The sequence below is a fragment of the Phocoena phocoena genome, chromosome 5 (genome assembly GCF_963924675.1).
Source record: "Phocoena phocoena chromosome 5, mPhoPho1.1, whole genome shotgun sequence".
NCBI lineage: Eukaryota > Metazoa > Chordata > Mammalia > Artiodactyla > Phocoenidae > Phocoena > Phocoena phocoena.
This window is the reverse complement of record NC_089223.1, coordinates 34,009,874-34,034,270: the sequence shown is the minus strand read 5'-3', so window position 1 is coordinate 34,034,270 and position 24,397 is coordinate 34,009,874. Positions and strand designations below refer to the sequence as shown.

Below are 24,397 nucleotides of genomic sequence, written 5' to 3'. Positions count from 1 at the left end.
ATAAATATATTTAAGCACATCTGTCTGTGAGAAATTGATACATCATCTCCATAACAAGGAGAAGTCTGCCTCAGGGACCAGAGAGGTTGAGGGCTGATTTAGGGAAGGGGAGTGAAATGCCCACGGTCACGAGACCCCTCCACAAGACCACCAGAGACAAGAGTCAAAGCCAAACGGCAAGGGTCATTTATTGCAGGTTCGAACCTGGACCTCCGCGCACTCGTTGCCGGTGACGCTAAGAGGTCCCGATGGAGTTTAGTACAGCTCTTTTATAGACAGGTACAAACAAGCTCGCGACCTTCAGGGGTGGGGGGTACTGATTGGCTAACTTTTAAACAAAGACATTAGTCACTGATTGGTTAACTTTTAAACAAAGACACTAGTCACCGTCTGATTGGTTGGATGGTTGCAAAAGGGGGTTCAGCAAGCATAGTTACAGAAGCAAGAGCGGCTGGTTAAGTTTCGGTTTCCTGAGGCTTTGTTTTTCAATTAGGAATACTTAAGATGGGGCCATAGTTACAAACAGTACAAACAGGAAGATCGATGCAATCCTAGCAGCACTACGGCCTAATGGCAGGGCATCAATTCAGTCCTATTTCTACCAAAGTAGAACATAGCCCTTCAGGAGCTGTTCCAAATATGTAAGAACCAAGAATGACCCATCAGATGAGGCCCCTGGTGGAGAGGAAGCCAGCCACATGGATCTGAGTGTCACAAGTCCTTGCTTAGGGCACACCCATTCCTGGAAAGGGGGTCCTGCCCACTGAACTCTGGACAATTTTTAAAAACAGATGAACAAAAATTGACAGCCTAATGGTTGACAACAAAGATATTTTAAGTTCAATAAAAATAAAACAGAAACAGAAAAAACACTTTGTTCTGATGTGATGTTCTGAAACAACCAACTCTGAAAGCCATTTACTAAGAAAAGACAAGGTAAAAGTAATTATCTAAACGAAAGCAGTTGTATGGCATTTTACAATGAAACTCTCCATTTTCCCTTGTGTATTCATTACCCTTCCTAAGCAAAATATCAAACATTTGGTCCATGGGGAAATGTGTCCTTCACTAACCTGGGTTCACAAATTGTGATTTCCCACCCTCCAAGTTGGGATAGAGCTGGAACAGTGAAGAGACGTTTTGAACCAACTCTGGTTTGTATCCTTTGAGTTTTGTAATTGTGAAGCGTTTTGTTCCCTGCGCCATTAAGAGGTGGGTTAGCTGGTAGCGCTGTGCCCACAAGGACTAGTGGGGCCTTCTATGTTCAAGAATATTGAACAATAAGAAGATGTGGATGTTGAAAGGCCATTGCCTTTCAAGTTTGGTCATAATTAGAAATTATAGTGAGTGAATTTTCCCATGTTTAGACAAACCTCTGTAAAATAATTTTCATCAAGTAGTAAATATTAGAATAAACATTAAAAAATCCTACCCATGTTTTTCAATTTAAAAAATAAATTTATTATTTTCAGTTATAAAATATATTTCACATAATTTAGAAAATCAATCTAGGACTGAATTTAGAAACTCAATCTAGCACAATGTAAAAGTTGAGAATTACGTTTTATTTAGCAGACTTTCTGAGGACTTCAAGCCCGGGAGGCAGGCTCGGGGATCATTCTGAGGGATGGTTCCCAAGAGGGAGGGGAGGAGCCAGGATATGTAGTTTTTGCAACAAAGACCAGGAAAGTCAGAACGCCAAAAATATTATTGTTAATTAAAGAAAACCAGATATCTCAATTAATGAATTCAGTGCTTTTCTATGTATGGGAAGTTGCAAAAGTCTGGGCTCATTAAAATCATTCCTTTGATATGCAGTTCAGCTAGCTAAGGCCAGTACCCTGTGCTCTTTCATCCTGAGTCTCCTCAGAATGCACCATTGGGGATGGCCGCAGTGTTTAACTGCTTGATGGCAGATATCCTGATTCTATCCTGAGTTTCCTCAGGGCTCACCAGCGGGGATGAGCAACATCCTTTGTTTACTGATATGGCAGGCAAGGTTTCTCATTCACAAGTCCTTGAAGCACCTTCACTGTGTTTGCCACTAGGGAGCATCACCAGGACATGGAGCAGATGGTCCAGTGCACAGTCATAGGCAAACGGCAGCAACAGGACAGCCACTCAATGAACAAAGCTTAACTTGAAAACTGTAATTGTAAAGGGAATAGGAGCTATAGGTCATTGTCCCAAAAAAGTAGTGTTTATTTGTCCTTAGGTTTGGTGCTTCCAAAACAGGCCTTCTGGGAGGGAAATAAAATGCTGTCAGAGTAACACCAGAATCTGGTCTTACCTCCTTGCTCATTTGCAGAAAGTTCAGAATGCAGTTAACTGACAGCTCTCAGCTGTAGCCCGGGATGGCAGCCCCCCAGAGAGCTCTGAGGGACTGTTCTGAAGACCGAAGGGAGGAACTGGGATACTTAGATTTGCTGGGGGAAAAAAATGTAGTCGACCATCAAGAGATTACTGCTAATCACAAAAAACAGTCATTTCAAGTTAACTATTTTAGTGCTTTTCTCTGCATGGGAAGATGCAAGAGCCTGGGCTTACTGAATCATTCCTTGCATATACATCTTAACTATCTAGGGCCAGTATCCAGTTTTTCTCCATCCTGAATCCCCTCCGGGTGCACCATCAGCGGTGCCTGCAGTGGCTGATGGCTTTACAGTGGCAGTATCCTTTGTTTATTGAAACAGTAGGCAGGCTGTGATATTTGTCCTCAATACTTTCAAATAAGCAGCAGACAATACAGGAGTCAGGAATCATCAAACCTTGTATTTATGTCCCATATTTAAATTAGATTAGGAAGATAAATATTCAGTTCTGGAGCTGGGAGGCCAGCCTGTGGTCCTGACTTATACCCGCAGGTTAAGTGCTTCCCGGTGTGCATGAAGCAAGGCCGCGAGGTACCTGGACCGGCGGGCCAAGTGTTGCAGGGGTTGGGTCTCCTGCACTGATTGACACTTCCCCTGTGACTTCCTCCATCCCACAAGCTGGCCAACAAGCTTTAAGGAACCCCGCCATCAAATGAGTCTTTGAGATGAGTATATGGTGAGGGGCATGACTCCTGGGCAGGGTGTGGGGAGGACTGGAGCAAAGTGAGGCCAGGCAGGGCATGACAAGGGTAAAAACAGCATAAGAATTGGCCAGAGCCAACCGAGGCCGCTCCAGCAGGCAGCCCTGCTAGGTATCTGGATACTAGAAATGAGGGGGGGGGGCGGGCAAGAGGTAAGGGCAGATGATGGGCCACAGAAACAGAGGGCTTCTACCTGCTGCACCACTCAAGTTTCCCAAAGGTCACAGGCCCTGAGGAGTACTTCCACAGAGGGAAATGGTGATACAGTATCCATTGAGGACTGGTTCCAAGATCCCGGTCCACACCAGAGCAGGCGCCCTCTCGAGTCTGTTGTATAAAATGGAGTAACACAGTCGGCCCTCCTACCTGGGAGGCGGAACCGAGACGGGGCGGAACCGCGGCAAGTGGAGGTCTGACTGTATAAAGGACTTTTGGGGCAGACACACCCGGGTTCCAGTCCACGGCTTTAATTCACCAATTGAGTAACCTGGGAAATTTATGTATCAGAGTCTCCGTTTCCTCCTGGAAATGGTAATACTTGCAAACCAATTTTGCAAACTTCCTACACAGATACATGCAATAGACATGTAAATTGCTACCAATTATTAGTAAGCACTCAATAGATATTAGTGGTTCTCATTATTGTAGTTGCTCTCCTGTTTTCTTTTTCATCTTCTCCTTTGCACTCTCTAGCATTTAAAAGGAAGCCTCCCCTGTTTTGCCGTTTAAACCTTATTTCCTTCATGTCCCTAAGGGCTCTCAGTTCCAGCTTTAGACAGGAGATCCGTGACTTACAGACTCTGAGGGGTGCTTGAGGGTTAACTGAAGACAGAGCAAAAGAGGGGCCTCCTCTTGGGTTATGCAGAGGTAGTGGTCTCGTCATTTCCTGAAGCACAAAAAAAAAAAAAAAAAAAAAACCTAAAAAATACCTCAGGAAAAACTTAAAAATGTTTTCACTGTAATCTTGGTACACTGTTATTCATACACTCACGGAACGCATAGACAAATTTACCAAATTTGGTCACAGTTAAAAAATGTAATTCATGAATATTTTAAAATATTATGGACAATGTATCCTAATATTGATGTATTTTTTGAAATGAAATTCTGCTGCTTTTGTGTCAACTAATTCATGGGTGATTAAGTTGTTCAAGTTTTCTAGTTTGCACACCAAGGGGCCATTAGAAATTAGCAAGTGACTGAAATAATGAGCCTTGACTTTCTCAACTGTAATAATCTAAATGTAAGTGTTTCATTCTAGAACTAGAATGTCCTTTCATTGTATGAGTAATACATCCAAATTAATTAATCCAAACCTGGATTTGGTATATAAATACCCAGGGAGAGATTTATGTATTGATATAAAAATGCAAATATTTGAAGTGAAAATGTGGAAAGTGGCCATCAGATAACTAAAGCCTTCAATGTGCTGACATCTGATAGCTGTCTGGAAAATTTACAATCAAAACTGGACTAGAACATGAGAGAAGCAAAAGGAAAAGAACCTTTGGGAGAATGTATCACTAAACAGCACTAACACGGTATGATAGGTGTCCTGAGTAGAAGTGACTGAGAGAATGCTAATGCCTTGAGGATGCAGTGTCTGGGGGGACTTGGACATCATGGCCTCCTGAGGAATTCAGGTAGGTTATCACAACATGAATAAACCTTAGGTACATAAAGTGTAACAAGAAATAGCCATGAATTAACGGGCTGGTCATCCCCAGGTCACTAAATTCCAGAGGCAAATGGAATGGGGTTTATACAACAGAAGAACAAGAGCAATCTGTTTTTATCACTTCACTGAAGGATTTACAACAATAAGGGGACAGAAGGAATTCTGCAATTATTCCTTCACTCATTCATTCCTTTAATCAACATGCATTTTTAGAGCACATCTGATGTTCAGAGCATGATAGCGACCATCTAATATTTGCTTGACCTTTTTTGTCTCTAGTTTTATCCGTCGTACCCCTCTTCCAGAAAGCAAATTCCATTTTGATGAGTTACCTCTCCATCCAAATTCTTATCGGCACAGCCAATCACACCTCTGGGAATCTTTCCCTGGACAGAAAAGCACCAAATGTAAAGATATATGAACAAGAAAAATGGATTGCAGCCTTTTTTATAGGGGCAAAACCTGTAAACAAAAGGAATATTCATCAGTGGGAGAATGAATGAATATATTGTGGTTTATCTATGACATGAAAAAATATGCAGCTTTTTTAAAGAATGATTTCAATCCATACCAATGAACCTGAAGGAACTTCTACAACTTATTGTTGACTTACAAAAGCAATAGGGAGAGATGTATATATAATGAATTCTACTTTTGTAAAACAATGACTTAAAAACTTCCCTATAATGTGTGTTTATATATGATTATATGCCCTGGGAAAGGTATGGGGAGATGCACCCTTGGCAGTTAAAAATGACAAGGTGGAGAGAGGACATAAAACATAAAAGATCTAAGATGTCACATTCAAAAGCAGCATGTTTCATATATCATTTAAGTAAAAATTTAAGCTATGTGTTGTGTAGGTATAAAATGTTAATGGTAGTTATCTCAGGGTGGTGGAACTTTAATTTACATGGCTTTCATTTTCTTCCTTACACTGTGAATTTTTTTCAACTTTACAGTATTAAAAATCTGTTAATATTACAAAAAAATTTTTTTGTAATTTTATAGTAAATCACCAGGCCACAGATTCCTCACACTAGACTCATAAAAAAAAAAGTCCTGAATACTGGGCTGCTTTCCATATTTAATTTTTCTATTATTTTTATTGAAGTATAGTTGATTTACAATATTATATAAGTTATAGGTGTACATTATAGTAATTAATAATTTTTAAAGGTTATACTCATTTACAGTTATTATAAAATATTGGCTATATTCCCCGTGTTGTACAATATATATTTATAGCTCATTTTATACCTAACAGTTTATACTTCTTAACCCCCCACCCCTATATTGCCCCTCCCCTCTTCCCTCTCCCCACTGGTAACCACTAGTTTGTTCTCTATATCTGTGCGTCTGCTTCTTTTCTGTTGTATTTACTAGTTAGTTGTATTTTTAAAATTCCACATATAAGTGATATCATACAGTATTTGTCTTTCTCTCTCTGACTTATTTCATTTAGCATAATGCCCTCTAAGCCCATCCATGTTGCTGCAAATGGCAAAATATCATTCTTTCTTTATGGCTGAGTAATATTCCATTGTGTATATATGTACCACATCTTTTTTATCCATTTATCTGTTGATGGACACTTAGTTTGCGACCATATTTTGGCAATTGTAAATAATACTGCTATGAATATTGGGGTACATGTATCTTTCCTAATTAGTGTTTTTATGTTTTTCAAATATATACCTTTTGGATATATATGCTTCCCATATTTTCTTCCCATAGGAAGATGTGGGCCAATGATACTAATGTTGATGCTGGTTTTCCACTGGCCATGTGACCACAATGTTACACTACCTTCTGCACATCTTATTCAAGCTTCACCGTATCATTTGTTTGGACTAAATTTCGCTATGGAAACCAACATATTCATTAGAGCTTATGTGAATGTTATTCACAGAGACTGGAAAGAATCATGTAAATGTTTTCCCAGACCTTGCTGCCCCTAAGTGATCATTCTGCCAAAAGCAGGCTTGATATTTACCTCTCCTACCCCTTACTAAGCTCATAACAGAACAATGTAATGATGACCTCCCTCTTATTGTTCTATAGATCTTGAGGACCTCAGCTAAGCATGCACATTCCAGTGGTCGCAAGTTAACCAGGACCTGGTTAGCTTTGCAGAGCAAGGTGGCAGAAAATGTCCATTTATTTTGTTCTATCAGAGAGAACGAAACATAATGATAACAAAAGCTTTTCACTAATGTTAAAAAGGAATTTTAACTTTTCATAAGCATTATATAGGGCACAGTCAAGAGTTTAAAAGTTCACTCAGACACTTTATGCTCAGTATAAACCAAGTAAACCAAATAAGCTCCCAATGGGTGAGGCTCCTGGAGGTGGGATTTGTAATGCCAATGAATACCCAGCAGTGGCACCAGAAACAGAGGGGAGTTTGTCCATCAAACATGATTGTCCCTCCTCCAAGAGCAAGCAGCACTGTAAAAGTCACAGGCCAATTGACCTCCAAGGAGGTCCAAGCCATGATGATTTCTGAATTAATTAGGTATGTTGCTTTCTAGTTTTCTGCATACATCATCCCCTGAATTTGACACATTTGTTGAGTATTTGTGTTCTAAGTTTTTTTTTAGTAGATAAGGAAAGTGAAGCAGACAGATTTAAAAACTTATTTAAGCAAAACAGCTGACAAGGGCTTCCCTGGTGGCACAGTGGTTGACAGTCCTCCTGCTAACGCAGGGGACACGGGTTCAAGCCCTGGTCTGGGAAAATCCCACATGCCACGGAGCAACTAGGCCCGTGAGCCACAACTACTGAGCCTGCGCGTCTGGAGCCTGTGCTCTGCAACACGAGAGGCCGCGATAGTGAGAGGCCCGCGCACCGCGATGAAGAGTGGCCCCTGCTCGCCGCAACTAGAGAAAGCCCTCACACAGAAACGAAGACCCAACGCAGCCAAAATAAATAAGTTAATTAATAATTTAAAAAAAAAACAGCTGACAAAATAAGTTAAAATTTGTTGTCTGTGTGACCTTTTCAGAATATCCAGAATGCAAGCTCCCTGAGGGCAGGAGCATTTTTTACTATGTTCATTTCTGTATCTCTAGTGCCTGGGACACTCGCCAGCACATGAGAGGCTTTCGGTAAATATCTGTTGGTTGGATGAATGACTCCGTTCACTAGAGTATTGTCCTTTATATTCTATTAAAAAAATTGAAGGAAGTTTATTGATATGGGGTGTCCAGAGCCTGCAGAAAGAAACACAGCATAGATTAAACCAATTACTTTTAATTCCAAATGCTTTAAATGCAAACATTCCCCATTGATTGGAAGACAGTGTTGTAAAAAATGTAATTACACATTCATTTTGATGAGTCCTTTCACCTGTTCTTCTTGTGCACATATCTTTATAATAATTCTCATAGTGGAAAACTGCAGGGAGTCCCATGGCAACAGGGCCTATGCTTTGTCAAGAAGAGACACACAGGTTCCCTCATTTTGTGATTTAATTTACCAATGAAGCAGGGAAGAGGAACTACAGGAAGAGATAAAAAGGAAAATCATTATCTCAGTGAATCATCGATATTTTCTAGGTGGATGCATCCATGGAGTTAATAAACTGGTAGGCAGTTCTGATGTATTCACTGTCCTCCCTATCCTCTCTGCAAACACGGAGACACACCCTCAGCCCTAGCAACTCCCAGAGCCACCCACAACAGGAATGCATCACTGAGCACCCACATCATCCTTTGGCTTCTCTCTCTGAGCTCCCTGATACCCTTCCTGTTTTCTGATCGCTGCTCCCCTGCCCATCTCTCTCCCTGCCCTCTCAATGCCATCACCCTACAAGGTTCCATCACAGTTCTTGGCATCTGGGCACCCCAGCACAGCGTCCCCTTACCCCTTGCCACAGCATCAACACTTCCACTTTTGCAAATCTGGATCTCCAGCCCCAACTCTCTCAAGGGCCCAAGGCCAGCATTTCCAACTTTGTGCTTGTCATCTTCCAGAAGGGAAGGTATGTCACAGGTCAAACACTGCAGAAAGGTGGACAAAGGGAAGAACTGAGATAACACTTTGGGATCTAGGACATCATTGATGATGTGCAGGAGAGCATTTCTGTAAAGCACTGAGAGAAGCCATATTAGGAAGCTATGTATTGACCACCCAACCAAAAACCACTTGCCTAACCTGTAATCTCTCCATATTTTGACATTACCCCTTTTATCCAACCTGTATATTCCTACTCCTCATTAACTCAGAATCTCAGTCACTCTCACACTTTCCTTCCTATCTTTATTACTACTGTTACCTATGTTTCATCCATTTACAGAGGCTCAAGTTTCACCCTCTCTGCTAGTGTCTCAGATCCTTCTGGATTACTGGGTTCAGTGGATCATACTGAACCACTGCACCTTCATATACCCTAGTCTATTATCCTTTTCTTGTGATGTGAACCTAATTTAGTTTGGCCATATGCACTTCTTAGGATAGACCATGTCTGTAGGTAATCCTACAAAGTTTTATTTGATATGGAGAGTTAGCTTCTCCCCCACAACCTCTCTACTGGGCTATAATAAAAGCAAGTCTCAGGGGGCTTCCCTGGTGGCACAGTGGTTGAGAGTCCGCCTGCCGATGCAGGGGACACGGGTTCGTGCCCCGGTCCGGGAAGATCCCACATGCCGCGGAGCGGCTGCGCCCGTGAGCCGTGGCCGCTGAGCCTGCACGTCCGGAGCCTGTGCTCCGCAACGGGAGAGGCCACAACAGTGAGAGGCCCGTGTACCGCAAAAAAAAAAAAAAAAAAAAAAAAAGCAAGTCTCAGAACAAATTCTCTCATATAAATATAATTATTACACAAATATTCATTAGCATGTAGGCAAACAAATGTTCATATAATCTGTTGGAAGCTCCATGAATTCCAGTTCTTTATGTTTTTACTGTTCTAATTACCTTCATACATTAAATGTCTAATCAAGGTAAAATGATAATATTTCAAGGCAGAATTCTGTTTCCTTTACAGTTGGCATCAGGAAACCAGAATCCTTTGACTTAATTGCTGGACCCAGAATAATTAAGGATTAAATCTTGAATGTCATGCCTGCTAGCCTTGCTCTTATATCCTGTTCATGAAAGGGTAGAAGGACAGAGCGTGTCTTTAGGTTATGCTAACCAATCTACACAATTTGAATACCTTTAATTTCACCAGTGAGAACCCGTTTCTGACATTTAGCATGTTATTAAGCAAGATATCTGATGTGAACTGATTTTATTTGTTTAACACTTATACAGCATTTACTGCGTGGCATATACTACTCTAAAAATGATATCCATATTAATTCATTTAATCCTCTTAGCAGCCTATAAGGCAGCCACTAGTATTATTCCCATTTTACAGATTCAGAAACTGAAGTGCACGTAAGTTAAATTCCTGAGATTTTATAACTAGTAAATAAAAGAGCCAGGATTCCAATGGAGGCAGTCTGATTCCAGGGTTCACAGTCTCCACAAATCCTCTGCCCCTCTGGATAAAAGAAGCATTTATAGATGTTACCTCTGGAATATGGGCTTCCTGATTGGAAATGCTAGCTGATCCAGTGAATATACCAGGACGACTTGTGTCGTGGCTTAACCTGACTAATAATGACAGCCATAATGTCCCACTCTCTATATTGAAGTATTTTTAAGTGAATAGCTAATACAATAGTTAACTTTATGCTTTATTAGTATGTCAGTGAAGAATGCTGTTTTTTTACAAGAACCTACTTATTAATTATTTAGGTTTGTAGATCTTGTTTCTCCAGCTCTACTGTTTATCCCTTGTGCTGGTAAGCATTCAGTGTACTTTGGAATGCATAGAATTATAGAATCTATATATAAAGGGAATTGGAGCTCAACCAGTCTAACTGCCCTTCCAAACTTTTCAATTATCTGTCTACATCCTCACTGTCAGATGATTGTGTAGTATTTGCTTGAACAATACCCATTTGGAGGATACTCACCCTCTTAGGGGCAGCCATCTAACTGGTAGATTTTTCTGCCTGTAAGAAAGTTCTTCTTTTGTTAAACAGGATATTTTCCCCCCAAACTTCCACTGAATTGATCATGATTCTATGTGGCCATTAAGGGGTAGAACTTATGAAAACAAGACATGCCCCCTCACAAAATAGTACCAAAGATACAGTGTTTCCCAAGGTTACACACTGCCCTCATGAAGGACGTGGTCCCATGAGAAGAGTTCATTGTGGTGGGGTTAACAGACCAGCAAGTCCACGAATGTAGGACTAAGAGGAGAGAGGTCTGTGAGGACTGGTGTGGTCAGGGAGGGTTTTGGCAGAGGCGGTACCAGAATGACCAAGTTCACAGTAGGCAAACAATGCATTTTGTTGATGGATGGATTGAGCTGGTTTTAGGCAACCTGGTATCTAAGCATGGCTCCTTTTATCATAATTCTTGATTTCTGCTTTTGACTGATCATGAATCAAGATGCAGCTGTGGAAGTATCCCAAAGGTGGCTAATTGCTAATTTCTTGCAGTTTGAGGCAGAAACACAAATCAACAACCCTTGCATGATTATTTTACAAGTCTGAATCTGCCTCCAGAGAGCTGCTGATTCCGAATTGCAAGTTGCTGATGGTTAAGTGTTTCACATGGAGCAAGGCTGCTATGCATTCTGAGCAAAGTATGGATAACAACTTACAGATTTGTCCACATTAGAAAACCCCAGCCTTCACGTTGAAGATAAGAATAACAGAAAGAGGATTAGGAACCAATATGGTGGAGTAGAAGGACGTGCTCTAACTCCCTGTTGTGAGAACACCAGAATCACAACTAGCTGCTGGACAATCATTGAAAGGAAGACACTGGAACTCACCAAAAAGATACCCCACATCCAAAGACAAGGGACAAGCCACAGTGAGATGGTAGGAGGGGCGCAATCACAGTAAAATCAAATCCCATAATTGCTGGGTGAGTGACTCACAGACTGGAGACCACTTATACCCCAGTAGTCCACCCACTGGAGTGAAGGTTCTGAGCCCCACATCAGGTTCCCAACCTGGGGGTCCAGCAATGGGAGGAGGAATTCCTAGAGAATCAGACTTTGAAGGCTAATGGGAGTGGGATTTGATTGTAGGACTTAGACAGGACTGGGGGAAACAGAGACTACACTCTTGGAGGGCACACACAAAGTAGTTTGTGTATTGGGACCCAGGGGAAGGAGCAGTGACCCCAGGGGAAACTGAACCAGACCTACCTGTTAGTTTTGGAGTGTATCCTGCAGAAGCGGGTGGTGGCTGTGGCTCACCGCAGGGACAAAGACACTGACAGCAGAAGTTCTGGGAAGTACTCCTTGGCTTGAGCCCTCCCAGAGACAGAAATTAGCCCCACCAAAGGGCCCAGGTAGGCTCCAGTGTTAGGTTGACTCAAGCCAAACAACAAACAGGGAGGGAACACAGCCCCACCCATCAGCAGCCAAGTGGATTAAAGTTTTACTGAGCTCTACCCACCAGACCAACAGTCAGCTCTACTCACCACCAGTCCCTCCCATCAGGAAACTTGCACAAGCCTCTTAGATAGCTTCATCCACCAGAGGGCAGACAGCAGAAGCAAGAAGAACTACAATCCTGCAGACTGTGGAACAAAAACCACATTCACAGAAAGACAGACAAGATGAAAAGGCAGAGGGCTATATACCAGATGAAGGAACAAGATAAAACCCCAGAAAAACAACTAAATGAAGTGGAGATAGGCAATCTTTCAGAAAAAGAATTCAGAATGATACTGAAGATGATCCAGGATGTCGGAAAAACAATGCAGGCAAAGATGGAGAAGATGCAAGAAATGTTTAACAAAGACCTAGAAGAATTAAAGAACAAACAAACAGAGATGAACAATACAATAACTGAAATGAAAACTACACTAGAAGGAATCAATAGCAGACTAACTGAGGCAGAAGAATGGATAAGTGACTGGGAAGACAAAATGGTGGAATTCACTGCTGTGGAACAGAATAAAGAAAAATGAATGAAAACAAATGAAGATAGCCTAAGAGACCTCTGGGAGAACATTAAATGCAACAACATCCGCATTATAGGGGTTCCAGAAGGAGAAGAGAGAGAGAAAGGACCCGAGAAAATATTTGAAGAGATTATACTCAAAAACTTCCCTAACATGGAGAAGGAAATAGCCACCCAAGTCCAGGAAGTGCAGAGAGTCCCATAGAGGATAAACCCAAGGAGAAACATGCAGAGACACATAGTAATCGAACTGGCAAAAATTAAAGACAAAGAAAAATTATTGAAAGCAGCAAGGGGAAAATGACAAATAACATACAAGGGAACTCCCATAAGCTTAACAGCTGATTTCTCAGCAGAAACTGTACAAGCCAGAAGGGGGTGACATGATATACTTAAAGTGATGAAAGGAAAGAAACTACAACCAAGATTACTCTACCTTGCAATGATCTCATTCAGATTTGATGCAGAAATCAAAAGCTTTACAGACAATCAAAAGCTAGGAAGATTCAGCACCACCAAACCAGCTGCACAACAAATGGTAAAGGAACTCTAAGTGGGAAACACAAGAGGAGAAAAGGACGTACAAAACCAAACCCAAAACAATTAAGAAAATGGTAATAACATACATATCGATATTTATCTTAAATGTGAATGGATTAAATGTTCCAACCAAAAGACACAGGCTCACTGAATGGATACAAAAACAAGACCCATCTATATGCTGTCTACAAGAGACCCACTTCAGACCTAAGGACACATACAGATTGAAAGTGAGGGAATGGAAAAAGATATTCCATGCAAAAGGAAATTTTAAAAAAGCTGGAGTAGCAATACTCATATCAGATAAAACAGACTTTAAAATAAAGAATGTTACAAGAGACAAGGAAAGACACTACATAATGATCAAGGGATCAATCCAAGAAGAAGATATAACAATTATAAATATATATGCACCCAACATAAGAGCACCCCAATACATAAGGCACCTGCTAACAGCTATAAAAGAGGAAATTGACAGTAACACAATAATAGGGTGGGACTTTAAAACCTCACTTACACCAAACGACAGATCATCCAAAATGAAAATAAATAAGGAAACAGAAGCTTTAAATGACACAATAGACCAGATAGATTTAATTGGTATTTATAGGACATTCCTACCAAAAACAGCAGATTACACTTTCTTCTCAAGTGCACATGGAACATTCTCCAGGATAGATCACATCTTGGGTCACAAATCAAGCCTCAGTAAAATTAAGAAAATTGAAATCAAATCAAGCATCTTTTCTAACCACAACACTATGAGATTAGAAATGAATTACAGGGAAAAAAACGTAAAAACCACAAACACGTGGAGGCTAAACACTACATTACTAAATAACCAAGATATCACTGAAGAAATCAAAGAGGAAAAATAAAATATCTAAAGACAAATTACAATGAAAACATGATGATCCAAATCCTATGGGATGCAGAAAAGCAGTTCTAAGAGGGAAGTTTATAGCTATATAAGCCTACCTCAAGAAAAAAGAAAAATCTCAAATAAACAATCTAACCTTACACCTAAGGAACTAGAGAAAGAAGAAACAAAACCCAAAATTAGTAGAAGGAAAGATCATAAATATCAGAGCAGAAATAAATGAAATAGAAACAAAGAAAACAATAGCAAACATCAATAAAACTAAAAGCTGGTTCTTTGAGAAGATAAACAAAATTGATAAACCATTAGTCAGACTCATCAAGAAAAATATAGAGAGGACTCAAGTCAATAAAATTAGAAATGAAAAAAGAGAAGTTACAACAGACACCTCAGAAATACAAAGCATCCTAAGAGACTACTACAAGCAACTCTATGCCAATAAAATGGACAACCTGGAAGAAATGGAGAAATTCTTAGCAAGGTATAACCTTCCTAGACTGAACCATGAAGAAACAGAAAATATGAAAAGACCAATCACAAGTAATGAAATTGAAACTGTGATGAAAAATCTTCCAAGAAACAAAAGTCCAGGACCAGATGGCCTCACAGGTGAATTCTAGCAAACATTTAGAAAAGAGCTAACACCCATCCTTCCCAAACTCTTCCAAAAAATAACAGAGGAAAGAACACCCCCTAACTCATTCTACGAGGCCACCATCACCCTGATACCTAAACCAGACAAAGATACTACAAAAAAAAAGAAAATTACAGACCAATATCACTGATAAACATAGATGCAAAAATCCTCAGCAAAATACTAGCAAACAGAATCCAAGAACACATTAAAAGCATCATACACCATGATCAAGTGGGATTTATCCAAGTGATGCAAGAATTCTTCAATATACATAAATCAGTCAATACGATAAACCATATTAACAAGTTGAAGAATAAAAACCATATGATCATCTCAATAGATGCAGAAAAAGTTTTGACAAAATTCAACAGCCATTCATGATAAAACTCTCCAGAAGGTGGGCAAACAAGGAAACTACCTCAACATAATAAAGGCCATATACAACAAACCCACAGCAAACATCATTCTCAATAGTGAAAAACTGAAACCATTTCCTCTAAGATCAGCAGCAAGACAAGGATGTCCAGTCTCACCACTATTATTCCACATAGTTTTGGAAGTCCTAGCCACAGCAATCAGAGAAGAAAAAGAAATAAAAGGAATACAAATTGGAAAAGAAGAAGTAAAACTGTCACTGTTTGCAGATGACATGATACCATACATAGAGAATCCTAAAGATGTCACCAGAAAACTACTAGAGCTAATGAATGAATTTGGTAAATTTGCAGGATACAAAATTAATGCACAGAAGTCTCTTGCATTCCTATACACTAACGATGAATAATCTGAAAGAGAAATTAAGGAAACACTCCCATTTACCATTGCAACAAAGAGAATAAAATACCTAGGAATAAACCTACCTAGGGAGAGAAAGACCTGTATGCAGAAAATTATAAGACACTGATGAAAGAAATTAAAGATGATACCAACAGGTGGGGAGATATACCATGTTCTTGGATTGGAAGAATCAATATTGTAAAAATGACTATACTACCCAAAGCAATCTACAGATTCAATGCAATCCCTATCAAATTACCAATGGCATTTTTTACAGAACTAACACAAAAAAATCTTAAAATTTGTATGTAAACACAAAAGACCCCGAATAGCCAAAGCATTCTTGAGGGATAAAAACGGAGCTGGAGGAATCAGACACCTTGACTTCAGACTATACTACAAAGCTACAGTAATCAAGACAATATGGTACTGGCACAAAAACAGAAACATAGATTAATGGAACAAAATAGAAAGCCCAGAGATAAACTCACACACCTATGGTCAACTATTCCATGACAAAGGAGGCAAGGATATATGATGGAGAAAGACAGTCTCTTCAATAAGTGGTGCTGGGAAACCTGGACAGCTCCATGTAAAAGAATGAAATTAGAACACTCCCTAACACCACACACAAAAATAAATTGAAAATGGATTAGAGGCCTAAATGTAAGACCAGACACTATAAAACTCCTAGAGGAAAATATAGGAATAACACTCTTTGACATAAATCACAGCAAGATCTTTTTTGACCCACCTCCTTGAGTAATGGAAATAAAAACAAAAATAAACAAATGGGACCTAATGAAACTTCAAAGCTTTTGCACAGCAAAGGAAACCATAAACAAGATGAAAAGACAACCCTCAGTATGGGAGAAAATATTTGCAAATGAGTCAATGGAAAAAGGATTAATCTCCAAAATATATAAACAGCTCATGTAGCTCAATATTAAAAAAAAAAAAAAACAACCTAATCTAAAAATGGGCAGAAGACCTAAATAGACATTTCTCCAATGAAGACATACAGATGGCCAAGAAGCACATGAAAACCTGCTCAACATCACTAATTGTTAGAGGAATGCAAATCAAAACTACAATGAGGTATCATCTCACACCAGTTAGAATGGGCATCATTAGAAAATCTACAAACAACAAATGCTGGAGAGGGTGTGGAGAAAAGGGAACACTCTTGCACTCTTTGTGGGAATGTAAATTGATACAGCCATTATGGAGAACAGTATAGACGTTCCTTAAAGAACTAAAAATAGAATTACCATATGACCCAGCAATCCCACTACTGGACATATACCCTGAGAAAACCATAATTCAAAAAGACACATGCACCCCAATGTTAATTGCAGCACTATTTACAATAGTGGAAGCAACCTTATGGAAGCAACCTTAATGCCCATCGATAGAGGAATGAATAAAGAAGATGTGGTACATATATACAATGGAATATTATTCAGCCATAGAAAAGAATGAAATTGGGTCATTTGTAGAGATGTGGATGGATCTAGAGACTGTCATACAGAGTGAAGTAAGTCAGAAAGAGAAGAATAAATATCGTATATTAACGTATATATGTGGAACCTAGAAAAATGGTACAGATGAACTGGTTTGCAGGGCAAAATTGAGACACAGATGTAGAGAACAAACTTATGGACCCCAAGGGGGGAAAGCAGTGGGGGATGGGTGGGGTGGTGTGATGAATTGGGCGATTGGGATTGACATGTATACACTGACATATATAAAATTGATGACTAATAAGGACCTGCTGTATAAAAAAAATAAATTGAATTTAATTTAAAAATTTTAAAAAAAGAATAACGGAAAGAATGTTACTAAACAAGAATGCTTGAGCTGTACTTCATAATTGTAAATATTCAGTACTCTTAAGTCAGATTCATACAGCATTCTTTGTATGAATAAAGAAGTCATGATGCTTCTAAAATCAATCATTTCGTAAATACCAGATCTGATACCAGAGGTCAGATGTTCAGACATTCAGTTCAAACAGTAAATCTAGAACCAATAATGAACAAGTGCTGATATGTATACACCTAAGATTTATGCATTTTATTATGTAAAAATTGCATCCCAGTAAAAGTATGCTTTAGTAAGAGCCAGAAAGAGATGATTGAACCAGTAATAAAGTCGAGTAGTAAATGGAAAAATAAATTAATCTATGGAGCATCTCCTATGAGCTCCACCCCTTGGTCATCCGGTTCTGTACATCATCTTACTTACTATCCTCCCCTGGAAGTCAGGGGGCTGCATTTACAGATAAATAATCTAAGTCCCAGAGAGGTAATTTGACCTTCTGGGAGATCTAAGATACCAAAACAAATGTAGATAACTCCAAAATCCATGTTCTATGTTATTATTTTTTTCCCAAAGTGTGCTAGGGATACTACTGGCAGTACATAAGATGACATTTTGGTGTACATCTTCTATGTGTTAGTTTAATGTGAACTTGGGGGAATAAAACATTTAAAAGCATGATACAAAATGCCTTTAAAAATAAATTTATGGGGCTTCCCTGGTGGCACAGTGGTTGAGAGTCTACCTGCCAATTCAGGGGACACGGGTTCGTGCCCCGGTCCGGGAAGATCCCACATGCTGCGGAGCGGCTAGGCCCGTGAGCCATGGCCGCTGAGCCTGCTCCGCGGAGCAGGGTCCGGAGCCTGTGCTCCGCAATGGGAGAGGCCACAACAGTGAGAGGCCCGCGTATCGCAATAAATAAATAAATAAATTAATTAATTTATGTGTTTAAAAGTTGCTCAATTTAAAGAAAAATATGAAATATTACAAACAATAATACAATTGGCTTGTTACCACATGATGTCATGGCAAAAATTAAAACAGTAGAATGGAATGACTAAAACGTGAAAAAACTAGCGCGATATCATGTTGCATCCCCACAGGCAGCAATTAACTTGGTTAACAGCTTAAACTGAGCCCTGAACTGTTCTCCCTGAAATGTTCTCCATGTTCTCTACACATGCCAAAGAAAATACTCCAGAAGGGCTTGAATCAGAAGAGCAGAAATGGAATTTTAAGTGGTTTCTATTACATGGTACACTCCATGTAAATTTTTATGTATTCTCTCTGTTGGTGTATATGCTCTGTCTCCTGTTAGGTCCCATTTGTCTCATGCTGGGTCTTTTAGTCTGCCTGAATAAACGAGGTGGCCTTTGAAGAGCCAGCAAATTTGGGGCATGGGAGAAGAGAGAAAACCTATTCCATAGGCCATCCAGAAAAAAACTAACAATTATAAATACAAAATTAATATTTTTATTGCTGCAACCCAGTCAAAAATATTCAATAGTAAACAGACCACTGTCCAATGCCTCACCTTTCAAAATATTTAGGAGAGTTAGATGAGAAAGAGCAAAAAAGCAATCCCAAGGGGGTTGGAGAGCCCAGGGTACTGAATTATTCACTTATTTAACAAATATTGATTGATAAATCATTGTGGCCAAAGACTTTCTTCTCCTGAGGATACAGTGATGGAGAAAAAAAGTACTTGATTCTTCCAGTAGTGTGCTGGTAAACATTTAAACTACCCACTCTCCAGGAAGGGGAAGAAAACCTTAGTCTATAGCACTTGCCAATTTCTATGGTGTAAATACATGCACGCTGGTTAACTTCAAGCTATCAATGTGCCGCCTCTGATAGTGGAGTTGGGAAAATATGCCCATAACAGGTTCTTAGAGTTGGTTCCAGCACACCACTGAGAGTCCTTCTCTACTTCAGAGAGAGAGAGAGACTAATAAAAAATCATACAAATAAATTTAAAATTGTAGCTGTGATAAATCTTCCTCAGAAGAGCTACATAGAGAGCCAGGAGTACCTATCAGTGAGGAATTCGACCTAGTCATGGAGGTTGTGGAAGGCTTCTCTAAGTGAGTGAGACTTCAGTTGAACTATGAGATGAGAAGAAGTTAACTTACTGTAAAAGAGAGGGAAGGAGAATCTCCAGGCATTAAGTAACAGTAAAAATATAAACTCTATGGTAAGGGAGAGCCAGAGCTTAAAACAAGGGATAGAAAGAAGGCCAATATGACTACAGTATAGAAAGCAACGGTGAGAAGGATGGAAAAGAAGGCTGGAGAGTATAAGAGGGCTTGAGATTGCAAGGTTTTATCCATCATGCTAGGAAATGCTTTGTCCTAAGAGAAATGGGTAGGCAATGAAGTTTGTATTGCTTGTTTGTTTTTGCTTATTTTGGTGTGTATAGGAAGGATTATAAAATAGGAATTAACTTTTCAGTGGATCATTCCAGCTGTAATAGAGAATGGATCAGAGGGTGGTCACCATGGATGTAGGTAAAGCACTAAAGAGTCACCACAGGAACCCAGGACAGAGATCCAAGGGGCTCAGTTTAGGGTGGTGATGGTAGAGATGGAGAAAAGCAGAGTTTTGAGAGCTATTTAGGAGATAAAATCAAGAAGGCTTGATAAAGGATTGGATATAGACTGTAAAGGCAAGAGAAGTGTCAAGAATGACTTCTGAGAAGATATACAAAAATGTCCAATGATTTGTACTAAAAGAACATTAAAAGGTACCCACATTATTAATCATCAGGGAAAATGAAAATGAAAACCACAATGAAAGTCTATTCACAACTACTAACAATGGCTAAAATAAAAAAGACCGACAATACCGAATGTTGGTACAGATGTGAAACAACTGGACTACTGGTGGGAATGTAAAAAGGTACAGCCACTTGGAGAACTATTTTCTAGTTTCTTATAAAGTTGAACACAAACCTACTATGACCTAGCAGTTATACTCTGTGCAATAAGGGATTAATCTTGCCCAAAGACAGGTTTGGCTCTTTGCCCCCAACTCTGGGTGGTAATCTTTTAGCCTTTGAAATATCCTGTCTAGTAGGAGTGTCTTTGTTTGCCTTGAACCATGCCAGATAGTTTTATGTGTGGGGCAGTGTGATTTATGGGGGTTACACAGCTTGCCTTCTGGAGGGGCTGGAAACCAAAGTCACCATGTGAACAGTCATCTGTGTCTACATGGCCAACCACTAATAAAAAACCTGACACCAAGGATCAGGTGAGCTTCCCTGGTTGGAAATACCTTGTACATATTATCACACATCAATGCCTAAGCACTGTCATTTGATTCCACTGGGAAAAAACAACTGGACGCTCACACCTGGTCTCTCCTGGACTCTGCTCTCTCAGTCTTTTCCCATTGCTAATTTTAATATTTAAACCACAATAAACCATAACCATGTGCATAATAGTTTGCTGAGTTCTGTGTGTCCTTCTAGTGAATTATTGAACCTGAGGGTGGTCTCGGGGACCCCCAACCCTGCACATTCTTAGGTATTTACCCAAAAGAAATAAAAACATGTCCCTCCCAAAAGACTGCACAAGAATGTTCACAGAAGTCTTACTCATAATAACCCCAAACTGGAGACAATCTCAGTACCAGTCATAGGGAATGGATAAACAAATTATGATATATTCATGGAATGGAATACTGCTCAACAATAAAAATGAACAAATTGCTGACGAATACAGTAACACTCACTACAATGTGTTAAACAAAAAAATATGTTAAGCAAAAGAATCCAGACACAAAAGAGTGCCTACTGTATGCTTTCATTTAAATGAAGTTAAAAAACGTAGACAGAGTGACTCTATGGTGGCAGAAGTCAGAAACTCATTGGTTCTGGGGAATGGGTTGACTGGAAAAGAGCACAACAGACATTTCTAAGTGATGGAAATGTCCTCTATCTTGTTTTGGGTAATTGTTATATGGGTAAATAACTGCCAAAACTCATAAAACTGAACATATAATGGCTGTGTATTCTATAAAATGTTAGTTATATCTTAAATTTTAAAAATAAACCATAAGAAAGAATGACTGCGGGCTTTCTGATTTGAGTAACTTGGTGAAGGTTGGTGACATTCACTCTGATGGGAAACAGTGGAAGCAATAACCAGGTTTGTAGAGAGCTGTGATTTGGTATTCATTGATTTACCAATACTTACTGAATGTCAATTATATGCCAGAGTCATTTTTAGACTCTCAGAATTCAATAAATTTTTATGTCAGGCTAACTGCAATAAAACAGAGAAAGTAATTAGAAGAGGTGCTATATTTTGACAGGGTGATAGGAAATGACATTGGGTAGAGTGAGCCACATGAAAATTTAGGGAAAGAACATGACACTGGGATGTCTTTGAAACACCCATAGTTGATTTTACTTGGGTATTTGGCTTGAAGTTCAGAGGAGATATCATGGTAAGACATCCATTCACAAACATTTGTTATTTACTCAGTATGTTCTGAGAGCTGTGATAATAAGAACTAAAGGTACAGAGATAAGCAAAAAAACTCAGAGCTTAGGGGCCTAAAACACAGCAGAAGATTCAAAAAGTCAACCTGCAGACAAATGCTAAGGACTGAGGTGTGTACAAAGTTCTGGGCCAAAGCAGAATGGGAGTCTTCTGGATGTGAAGTCCACACACAGGTTTTAAAGCCTAATTAAAAACTGTCAAGTCAGGCAAAGAAGAAGAAAGGGCATTTCATCATTTGTTCTTCATCCAAGTGCAAAGCTTTGCTCTAATGGCTTGGAATATATCAGTGACCAAAACTGATAAAGATCCAAATGCATACACTTCTTTTGTTTGTTTGTTTGTTTTGTTTTGTTTATTTTTGGCTGCATTGGGTCTTCATTGCTGCGCAGGGTTTTCTCTAGTTGCGGCGAGCAGGGGCTACTCTTCGTTGCGGTGCGCATGGGCTTCTCATTGCGGTGGCTTCTCTTGTTGAAGAGCACAGGTTGTAGGCATGTGGGCTTCAGTAGTTGTGGCACTCAGGCTCAGTAATTGTGGCACGCAGGCTCTAGAGTGCAGGCTCAGTAGTTGTGGCGCACGGGCTTAGTTGCTCCACAGCATATGGGATCTTCCCAGACTAGAGCTCGAACCCATGTCCCCTGAAATAGCAGGTGGTTTCTTAACCACTGTGCCACCAGGGAAACCCTGACTAAAATTCTTGAATTTATATGCTGGTTGTGTTTCGGTAAAGGCAATGTGAGCATATGATCGCTGTTAAACACCTGATAGGATAGGTGATGGATGGATAGATTGTGCCAGAAATGTCTTAGAAAGAAAGAAGAGAGGAGGAAATATAACAATAGCACATCATGTTGCAAAAAGGTTCAGGTAGAACCAAAGAGTGAAACTATGGCTACTGCCAAGACTGGCAACAGAAGTTTGCTGCCAGAGATCTGACTGCAAGAGAGCTCTGACTGCAAGAGAGCTCCCGAGTGCTCTGGAGCCAGAACAGTGGCCTAGAGCAGAAACCCTGAGTGGATGATGCTTTGGGGCCCAAAGTTGCTGAAAAGATCACAGTATAAACCATAGGCAGGTCCAGAAGTGAAGACTTGTCAGGGTCCCTACAACCTGCAGATTAAACTCAAGCTCTAGGTGAGTTTGGGGGCAAGAATGAAGCCCATGTCTAAAGAGTTCAAATTTATAAATTCAAATACCACACGATTGCTAGGTGTTTGCTCCTACAGACTCCCACTGGCAAAGACGAATGTGCTGCCCTCCTAGTTCCTCACATGGAGACATTGTGCCCTGTCACGTCTCTACAAACGCGCCCCTGCTGATTGTTCAGCTTATCATGGCCTGTCCACCTTTGTTTATCTGGCTACCTTCCCCTTCAATATTTTAGCTCAGATATTATTTCCTCTCAGAAGTCTTCCCTGACTCTTTTTCTTCTGCTAAGTGTCCTCCTCGACACACCTATTGTACCTTGTGACAGTATCTGTGCTCACCTGTGTTCTATGCCAAGAAACCCCTACCACAGGTCCAAGCTTTCCAGGGCTCTGATCCTCTGAGGACTCCTCAGGGTCAAGTGGAGATGCTTACCCAGAGCCCCACCCATCCCTTTCAGATTTTGCTTTAGGTTCCCTGGGCACAGAATTCTCTGTACAAATGGTCCAGAGCCGATTTCCAAGGCCTTGGGGTGTGCACCCTTAGGCTGAGAGGTAGCCAAAGGCCAGCTGTTAATGTCCACATGGATGCACTCTGCACATTTAGGCTAAGGTGTCCATATGCATGTTTGCAAGGCCCCCCACAGCGAGTGGTAACCAGGACTGGGAAGGGAAGGGGTTGGGTTATAGGTCAGGGACTGGCTTTCCTTCAATGTCATGTTTCTGTGTAGAACTCCAAGAAGCCATATTTCTAGATTCAAATCTGGTCATATAGGTATATTTATCAAGGGAGGAGGATAGCACATACCTTATTTGGCAATGCTCTGGTAGTTAGATTTACAAATTTCCAATCTTTAGACATGTGGAACATGGTCTCATTCTTGCCCTGGGCCCCACAAGTGTCATGGGTAGACCTGTCCGTGCACGCATCTATCAGAGTGCTGACCAACATTTACTCAACTGTTCTTGCTCACGAGTTTGTCTCCCCCACTAGGAGGTGAACTTCTAAAAGCTAGCTCTGTGCCTAATGAATAGCAGATGCCCCACAAATATTTATTTAGCTGAACAAAACTGAGAGGATGAAGACCAAGGACCAGTCAGAGTGACTGAGTCAGCTTTTGGAGGGAGAAAGAAGACAAGTTTCGGGGTCAGCAGAGCTAGAGCTGGCTGTCCTCTGCCTGGGATTCTCTCAGGAATACTTCACTCCCAGTAAAAAGGAGTAATAAGGGGCTTCCCTGGTGGCGCAGTGGTTGAGAGTCCGCCTGCCGATGCAGGGGACACGGGTTCGTGGCCCGGTCCGGGAAGATCCCACATGCCGCGGAGCGGCTGGGCCCATGAGCCATGGCCACTGAGCCTGTATGTGCA

At 40.3% G+C, this 24,397-nt stretch overlaps 1 pseudogene; it reads right to left on the bottom strand.

Moving 5' to 3' along the window:
• The window catches only part of LOC136123137 (hsp90 co-chaperone Cdc37-like), a 61,460-nt pseudogene extending 37,476 nt beyond the window's left edge, over positions 1–23,984 (bottom strand).
• Between the last annotated feature and the right edge of the window lie 413 nt (positions 23,985–24,397).